The sequence below is a fragment of the Telopea speciosissima genome, unplaced genomic scaffold, assembly GCF_018873765.1.
Source record: "Telopea speciosissima isolate NSW1024214 ecotype Mountain lineage unplaced genomic scaffold, Tspe_v1 Tspe_v1.0960, whole genome shotgun sequence".
In the NCBI taxonomy this organism is placed as follows: Eukaryota; Viridiplantae; Streptophyta; class Magnoliopsida; order Proteales; family Proteaceae; genus Telopea; species Telopea speciosissima.
Window position 1 is genome coordinate 1 of NW_025318296.1, and position 8,543 is coordinate 8,543.

An 8,543-nucleotide genomic window follows, 5' to 3' on the forward strand; every position below is an offset into this window, starting at 1 on the left:
AAAGGAGTTCTATTCTCAGACAAATAGATTAAGGTGTTCATCCACAATGGTGTATTTCACATCAGGATAAAGCTTCGATGCCTTCACCAAACTTCCATCTCGAAGTCTGTATGATCTACCTTCACAAAAATCGAGTGCCCGATTACCAATATCACATTCACTGGAATAGGGGCCTCTGCAATTACCGAAAAATTTTAAAAAAAAGAACAAAGAAAAGGCATCAAATTAGGCCTTCATTGGCACTCTCCTAGTTCAATTTATCATCTGGTTTACAAAGTAGAAAAAAGCACTTAATCATCTTCTGTTCACTGACCTTGGTTGTTCTTGAGTACTTGATCCTTTGGAACATAGACCTTTTCAAGGGTCTTGCCGATCTTCTTCTCCCAGAGGGACACTAGTTCATTGAATGAATAAATGTTGCCTGGTGATCTAACGTAGAGGATCTTGTTCAAGGTCCTTGGATCATCGACTACTTTAGTAGTGTAGATGCCAATGTCTTGCTCATTGTTCAAAATTACTGCAAAGAGGAGAAGATAATGCAAATAAATAATAATTAGTTACATAAACAATGATATGATTTATAACAATGATTTCATTACAAACTCTATTTATCCATTGATTTGAATATTAGTTATCTTTGTTCGAATTATAACATGTACACATCAAATTAATTTTTCTATTCATGATTGTTTATTTGTTCTTGGGAAAGTTGACTTAAAGTGATTTTATTGAACCTTTTCTCACTACAAATTATGAAAGTAAGATTTTATTGTGATTCAAATTCGAAAAACAAACCAATCTAAACTGATATTAATTTGATATGAAAAAACCAAAAAATAAATCGTAAACCAAAGTTTCTTAATGATTTGGTTTTGATATCATTCATTTTGAGGGCGAAACCGATTCAGCCTGACCGATGCCGGATCGAATAGAAAGTTTGACACCCCTGCGCACGACACCAAACCTCGTCCAATGGACCCATCTGGTTGACTCAGAATCCAGTGAGTCAGAAGGATCCGTGACGCGTCAGTGCTACTTCTGGAAAGACGGATAACGAGAGACGGAGAGAGCACACTAGTATGGCATAAGAATTAAGATGGACAGAAAACCATTACAAGCAAAGAAGCAGATAGAAACCGAGGACCTCGCTTTGTAATCCTTTCAAATTTTAATCTGAAATTCCCTCCATTGAAGCAAAAATCCAAAATGGTTACAGAAAGAACAAGCATTGGCGATGAGGAAAGCGAAGCAAAGAAACCAGACATGGTGAAATTTCCGGATAATTGGCCAAACATCCCTCCCTTGAAGTTACAAGTTGAGGAGTCGGAACGAGAAATGAGCCCTCGAAACTTGTGGCAGGTCTGTTCTTCTTCCCATTAGCTTAATATTCGTCCTTTGCTTGAAAGCTCTTTAATGACTGTGCTTTTGTTTATAACGTTTGATTGCTTGGGGCCTTATTGTTGTTAAATCTTCAATCTGGAGAACTTCACTAAAGCAGCAAAAGCTTCTCTTTGCCAGTATAATTTTTGCTCCATGTGGTTCAAATCATGGGTTTTCGAAGAGTGGCTTTACTTTGATACTAGTAGATAGATTCATGACTCTCCAAATTACAAGAAAACGATTATCTTGTGGCTCTTTAGTAGTGTATGGGTATCTATTATTCCTACTCTTTCTTTGGGAAGGGGTGGTGGTTGGTTTACATGTTATTTATTCTGCCCAAGTTCAAATTTATGTTAACTATATATTAACCTTTGGCAATCAATAAGACATCAGTTCATCCAACTTTAGAAGATGTCATTCTACCACATGATTGTAGTCTATTTCTTACCATGTACAATCAATTCTAGATGGGTTGTGTCAATAGTTACTTTCTAGTCTATTTGCTGCAGGCGGATTTATAACACCTGTGGGTAATGTATGGGTCCAAACAGAGCTATAAAAAGAACAAAAAGAAAGAGAAAGGGGTTTGATAAACAAAACTAGGGTTTCACCATAAAACCACGTGGAAGTGGATAACTCCACTTTAAGATGACCAAAAACTAAATAATTCCACTCAAATTGTGATGTTTATGATTAATATAGACAATAACCAAGTCCCTATGTCTCTACACAAAATTTACTTCAAATAAAATTGAAACTTTATTGTAATTATGTCTTTAGCAACTCCAGTGAGTGCTTAACCCTTCTCCTAAACAAATAAAACTATTAATGCAAGAAATAAAACCAAAATACGTAAGCGAATTAGACATTCTAAAATTGTAATCTCATTTCTAATTTTCATGTCCAAAGGTAACTCAAGCATGTAGACATTGGCTCGGATTCATTTCAGCAGCTTGAATGGATCCATTTTCCGAGGATGCAACTTAGTATTGGTGCCGGTGTGAACCTTTCCGGAGCAACTCGGACCATCTCCATATTATCTATCTTGAACTCAATGAAATGGCGATGTCGATCAATTGCTGCCTTATATGCTTCATTATTGATTACAATGCGTCGACGGACATCAATGTGTACCTCAGTGATGTATCGGATAAACTCATTGCCTCAACACTCACTCGAACATGAGAAGGTAGTGGTGCCAAGTCAATATGTCTCTTAGGCTGAAGTCCAAGCACAATCGTGAAGGTTGTGGTACCCGTGGTGTGGTTGATGGAATTGTTGTAGGCAAATTCAACACTGTCAAGTATCGACAGCCAAGTCTTCTCATGATCTCATACAAGACAACATAAGATGTTGCCAAGGCTTCGATTCACAACTTCCATCTATCCATCCTTCTGTGGGTGAAAGGCTGTAAAAAATTTTAGCTTTGTATTTGTCCTCATCCACAAAGTCTCCTAAAAGTAACTCAAGAATTTTACATCACGATCAAGTACAATCGAGTTCAACAGTACATGTAATCGCACCACATCTTTGAAGAATATGGTGGCAATGTAGTTTGCATCATAGGTCTTCCGACAAGATAAAAGGTGAGCCTTCGTTGGAAATCTGTCCACAACCACGATATGGAGTTGTGCCTCTCTTGAGTAAGAGGTAAGCCAAGCACGAAGTCCATGCTAATGTGCAGCCAAGGTGCATGAGGTACGGACAACAAGGAGTATAGGCCTGTGTTTTGCTTCACTCCTTTTGTATGTTGGAGTGTACAACAGCATTGTATCACGTGTTGAGCATCCTTTTGAAGACATGGCCAATAGTAGAGTTCAGTCACCTGAGAAATGGGATAAGGTTTTATTCTTACCAAAATGTCCTCCCATTCCTCCTCCGTGTAGCTCTTGAATGAGGTACTTGCATCATAGGTTTTCTGGCAAGGTAAAAAGTGAGCCATCTTTGGAAATCTGTCCACAACTACTAATATGGAGTCGTGCCTCTCTTGAGAAAGAGGTAAGCCAAGCATGAAGTCCGTGCTAATGTGCAGCCACAGTGCACGAGATTCGGACTGTGGGGAGTGTAGGCCCGTGTTTTGCTTCACTCTGTTTTGTACAACTCCATTGTATCACGTGTTGAACATCCTTTTGAAGACATGGCCTATTTCGTTATATCAATACAGGTGGTTTGGCTGGGCTAGATGAAATTTCTTCTCAGAAATCTAAGTTCTTGTTTCAACAACTTAAAACATTGTAGTTTCTGGCTGTAAAGGTGACTGATTTCGAAGGGTTATGGCAATGATGGTTTTGATAACAAAAAAAAGGTATTCTGGGTGGGTTGATGGATTGTGTTGTTACTGAAGAGAGAATTGTTAACCAGAGAATTGTTAACCAAAATAAATAATATGGAGAGACCATTGTTGGCTGCAAAAGTTGTTCATTGTTGTCAAATGGAGAGAGCATTGTTGTGATAGGGTGGCTTCAGAAGGGCAGTAATCCTGTTGGAAATCCTCTCATATGATTAGGCACATTTACCATATCATTTTGACAGTTTTTTCTGTTCAAGTGAATTCTTTGGTCAGCTAATGCCCTGGCTGATGAATTGGCTAGACAAGGAGTTGTAAGAACTCACTTGGTGGTTGGGGATGATTACCAATTTTGAGACAGTTTTGGGCTATAGTTTTCTTTCTTGTTGTAATTTTAATCTGTTCTTCCTGTTTATGTCATGGGCTTTTCCCTTCCTGTTGTTTTCTATCTTTTCAGTAAAATTATGTTGATATTAAAAAAAAAAAAATCTTTTGAATAACTTTCTAAAGTCTTAATAAAATCTCAAACTGTTTACACCAACTTATTACTGACTCAACCTGTGATATGAAGTACAATTTCCCTCTAAAGGTTCTCATATATGGGCCCCAGACACCGATTTCACTCCCCCACCTCCCCAACCAACCAAAAAAAAAAACAAAAAAACAAAAAAAACTTGCTGTTAAGTGCTAGAATGTTCAATAATCACTGTTTCCTCTGGTTTGCCCCTTGCATTGGCATCATGTTGCAATATTTTCTCAGTATTTTTTTTTGGGGGAGAGGGAGGGGGAAGGAGGATGGGGAGCAGTTCTTGTTGATAATTAATGCTATTGTTTTAAGAGAAAAAACAGGATTCAGGGGTTGAAGAAGAGCATCCCCTGTTAACAGGGTAGAAACTTAACATCTATCACGCGAGAAGGGAAGGGAAAAGAAAAGTTTAACTCAAATCAACTCAGCCTTATCCCAACTAAATGGGGTCGGCTACATAGAACCTTTTCCTCCAATCAGCTCTATTCAAGCCATACTTGTAACAAGGTTTAAACTATGGATGTCTGTCCTCACTTCTCCTAGAGTTATTTTTAGCTCTATTCCTGGCTTTTAGCTACTTCAATCTGAATCAAATCACTCATCCATACTGGAGTATCTGAAGGCCTCCATTGCACATGTCCATGCCACCTCAAATGATATTCTCACAGCTTATCATGTATTAGAGCTACTCTTAAATCAGCTCTAATATGATCATTCCTTATTTTATCCTTTCTACAATCTAATTTTATTGTAGATATCTTAGATCAGCTAATTCAAATTAGAATTATCTTTTTCTAACACAAATTTCTCTGTTTTCAGGTATATGCTCTTGGAGGTTTCTTGATTCTAAGGTGGGTCTGGGCTAGATGGAAGGAAAGGAAGCCCAAAGATGAATCATCCGTAGGAGATAGCTAGTTCTTCGAGTCATTACTTATTATTAGTTTTGATGGACCTTAGCTTTTACATATTGCAAAATCTTTGTTTATGGAGAACCATACATGGATGAAGCAATCATGAACCTTTGGCCCAATTATGATTTGTTTTTTTATTATGAAAAAACCCTAATGAATTGTGTTATCACATATCCTTGAAGCATTGCATTGTTCAATCTTCAAACTGAACCAGATGGATTGACATTAGATTCAATTCTTGCTGTTTAAGGATTCTGACCAGGATATGTAAGTGCACTGCTTTAAAGATTAGTCTCTCATAATATTCCAGGTTATCTCTAGATCATTAAAGGAACTTCTTAGATATTGTTGAGAAATATGATTATTAAATGTAAGCCACAGAGAATTGTTGGGAAGCACTTCTTAAAAACAACCTTAAACTCTGCTTTGAGTGAAACACATTTTGCCTTCCTATATGGTACCACAGAAACACTTTAGGATGTCAACCTTAAACCTTTAATACCTATCATTCACTGTGGACCTTAAGTCTCTCCTCCTAGTGTGTGTGGATAGGTAGACCTTAAGTCTCTTTTCGTAGTGTGTGTGTGTGTGTGTGTGTGTGTGTGTGTGTGTGTGGATAGGTAGACCTCAAGTCTCTTCTCATAGTGTGTGTGTGTGGGTGTGGATAGGTAGACCTTAAGTCTCTTCTCATAGTGTGTGTGGATAGGTAGACCTCGTGTCTCTTCTCATATAGGCAAGGTGTGTGGGTAGGTAGACCTTGAGGCTCTTCTCATATAGGTAGACCTTAAGTCTCTTTTCATATTGTGTGCGTGTGGATAGGTAGACCTTAAGTAGCAAACTCCAAAGTAGCAAAATAAAGATCTGAAAATTCCAGATCAAACTGTTCCAACTGTCCAAGTCAAGGAACTTAAAAAAGTGGGTTCTTTGACAAGGGCATATTAGAGGTCATTTTTTTCTACCCATTTCAATGGTTGATGGATTCAACCAGCAAGAGTGGACCGGTTATGAGAACCACTGGTAGCCATACTTACTGACCCATTTAGGTGGTTCAACCATTTGGGTTGGCCGAGTAAGATAACCATGGGCCACCAATCTTCACTTATTTTGCTTTTCTCTTTTTTCTTTCTTTTTGGTTGTGTGGTAGAGGGAAGAACTTTATGAATTGTAGTGGGGTTTAGCCAAGGAATGAGAGAGGTTCCCTTAGTAGTATCATTTCCCCTAAATAAGTAGACAAAGGTTGAAAAGCCAGCAAAGCAACCTTTGCTTGGCTAACACTGCTTCATACCAATGAAGAGAATGGCAACTTTGCTAGATGGAGGTAGGCATTGTGTTTGGTGATCCATATTGTGTCACTACTAGCCATTACAGTTAAGTCAACGCAAAGCTTTATGGAGTTCAAACCATTAGTTTTTGGTTTCTTTTACAACAATCAAACAGGTAATATGTTTCCTTTATTCACACACCATCACTTGGTTTCTCTTTTTTTCATATGATGACATTAGAACACCCAATTGCTGGAAATGCATTTTAGATTCAAACCCATTATAAAAAAGACAAAAAACATTGATACATATGTAAGTAGCTGTAAAGTGATGAACTAGAATGAATTTTAATTATCATTCCAAATGGGTCTTTTGTTAATGCAAAATGTTACCTTTACTTGTTTTCTACTACTGTATTTGAAAATTTTGAGAATATCAAGGAGAAGAGATCTTTCCTTTTCTTTCTTTTGGTATTTCCTTGCACATGTGCTCTTATGTTTGATGTGATTGATTGTAATGGCCTTCCTTAACATTACTGCTTTGTAGGTTTGATTTGGATCACTTTTCATCAATTATGTCCCACTAAAACCCACCATTGTGTCTTTAACTTTCTGTATTTGTATTAATAATTTGGGGGGAGAATGTTGGTCATGCCCCTAGCTTTAGGAAAGCTAACAGCTGTGCCCAATGGAGAGGGTTAGATGGGGAGGACAAGGGGTCATTTCCATAGGGGGTTGGGAGAGAAACAGACTCAAGCTAGACACAGTGTCGGCGTGTCCAACCTTTACCCTAATTTTGGAGAAGGTTCCCCACAATGCCACCTATGGGGGGGGGGGGGGGGAGGAATCTCTCCCACGCTACACCAATGGGACACTGAGAATCGATTCGTCAATAGGGGCAGGGCAGAGAGAATGTTAGAGATGAGAGAGGTGTGTGAGAGAAAATCCTATGATGCCGTTGTGGTAATCCTTATCCCTAATAACCCATAAAAAAATAACAAAAAATCCTTATCCCTAATAATTTATAAGAGTTGAATTCAGATTCAAATCGGTCAATTCCACCGATTCAAATCTAATTCTTTAAACCAAATGTGTATCATAATTACTTCCCTTGACTATCTGAAGGTGCGAAATACCCTTGACATCGTTCTAGGAGTACAAAGAGATTCTCTCTTCACCATGGATGAAAGACAATTTGATCTGAAATTTTTTGGCTTGCATAGGTCAAAGAAAAGATACTTGTTGTAACCAGCCTAAACTCGGAATCTGGTCAACCACATTATCAAATGGGTGAGGGTTAGAAAATAAACGGGTCTGCCTAGCTTCTTCTGCTTGATCCACCTCTGCTCAAACCTGCCTAACAATTTTTTTTTGGGATAGGTAAGGATAATTTCATTAACCAAGAAATAATTTTGCATTTGTAATACATACACTGGTGAGAATCATCATTAAGAAATTTATAAAACTCATCTGGAAAATCAAAAGGGTAGATGATAGTTTATACTTTACACTACTCCATCATTGGGTAGAGCCAGAGTTGATCAGTCCTTTTGCTTACTCGACATGATTCTATTGTAATTAAAATGTTTTGTTTTATCTATAGGACAAAATTTTCCTCCACCCATAGAGGACGGTTCACCTGCCATCCTAGGGTTCACAAACCACTCTTAGGGTTTTAGTATGTTTCAAAATACCCTCTCGATATCCATTCCTGCCCTCTCCAGCCACTCGGTAAATGGGATCCCATTCACCATGGGTGGAAGGAAACTCGGTCCTTATCTATATACCAAACTTAAAAGATGATATGTTGGCAAGCTAATTGAGATCTTCTACTCATCTTTACCAATCCATGTACCCACCACCATACATGCAAAGGCAAGAAAAATGTTTTTTCCTTTTGTCCCTTTCTTTAAAAATTATTTTCTTTTTTTAGTTTTACTTTTACCCTTGATTTGAAGCGTTCCACCAACATGGGATCAGCTAGGTATTGAGATCGACATGCAGAGATACTAATTATCGGTATCTCAAACCATGATCAAAGAGGGGTGTAGTTTTAACTTGGTCAATAAGGGATGAGAGTATAATAATGACACAAGAATCCAATAATGAATCGCATCACCATGAAAGTGGATGTATAGTGTACAGTGGGTGGGAGACAAAAGAGCAATAAAATAAGAT

At 37.9% G+C, this 8,543-nt stretch overlaps 1 pseudogene; it reads right to left on the reverse strand.

The window, feature by feature from the left end:
- Positions 1-10: 10 nt before the first annotated feature.
- LOC122648395 lies at positions 11-684 on the reverse strand (annotated as a pseudogene).
- Between the last annotated feature and the right edge of the window lie 7,859 nt (positions 685-8,543).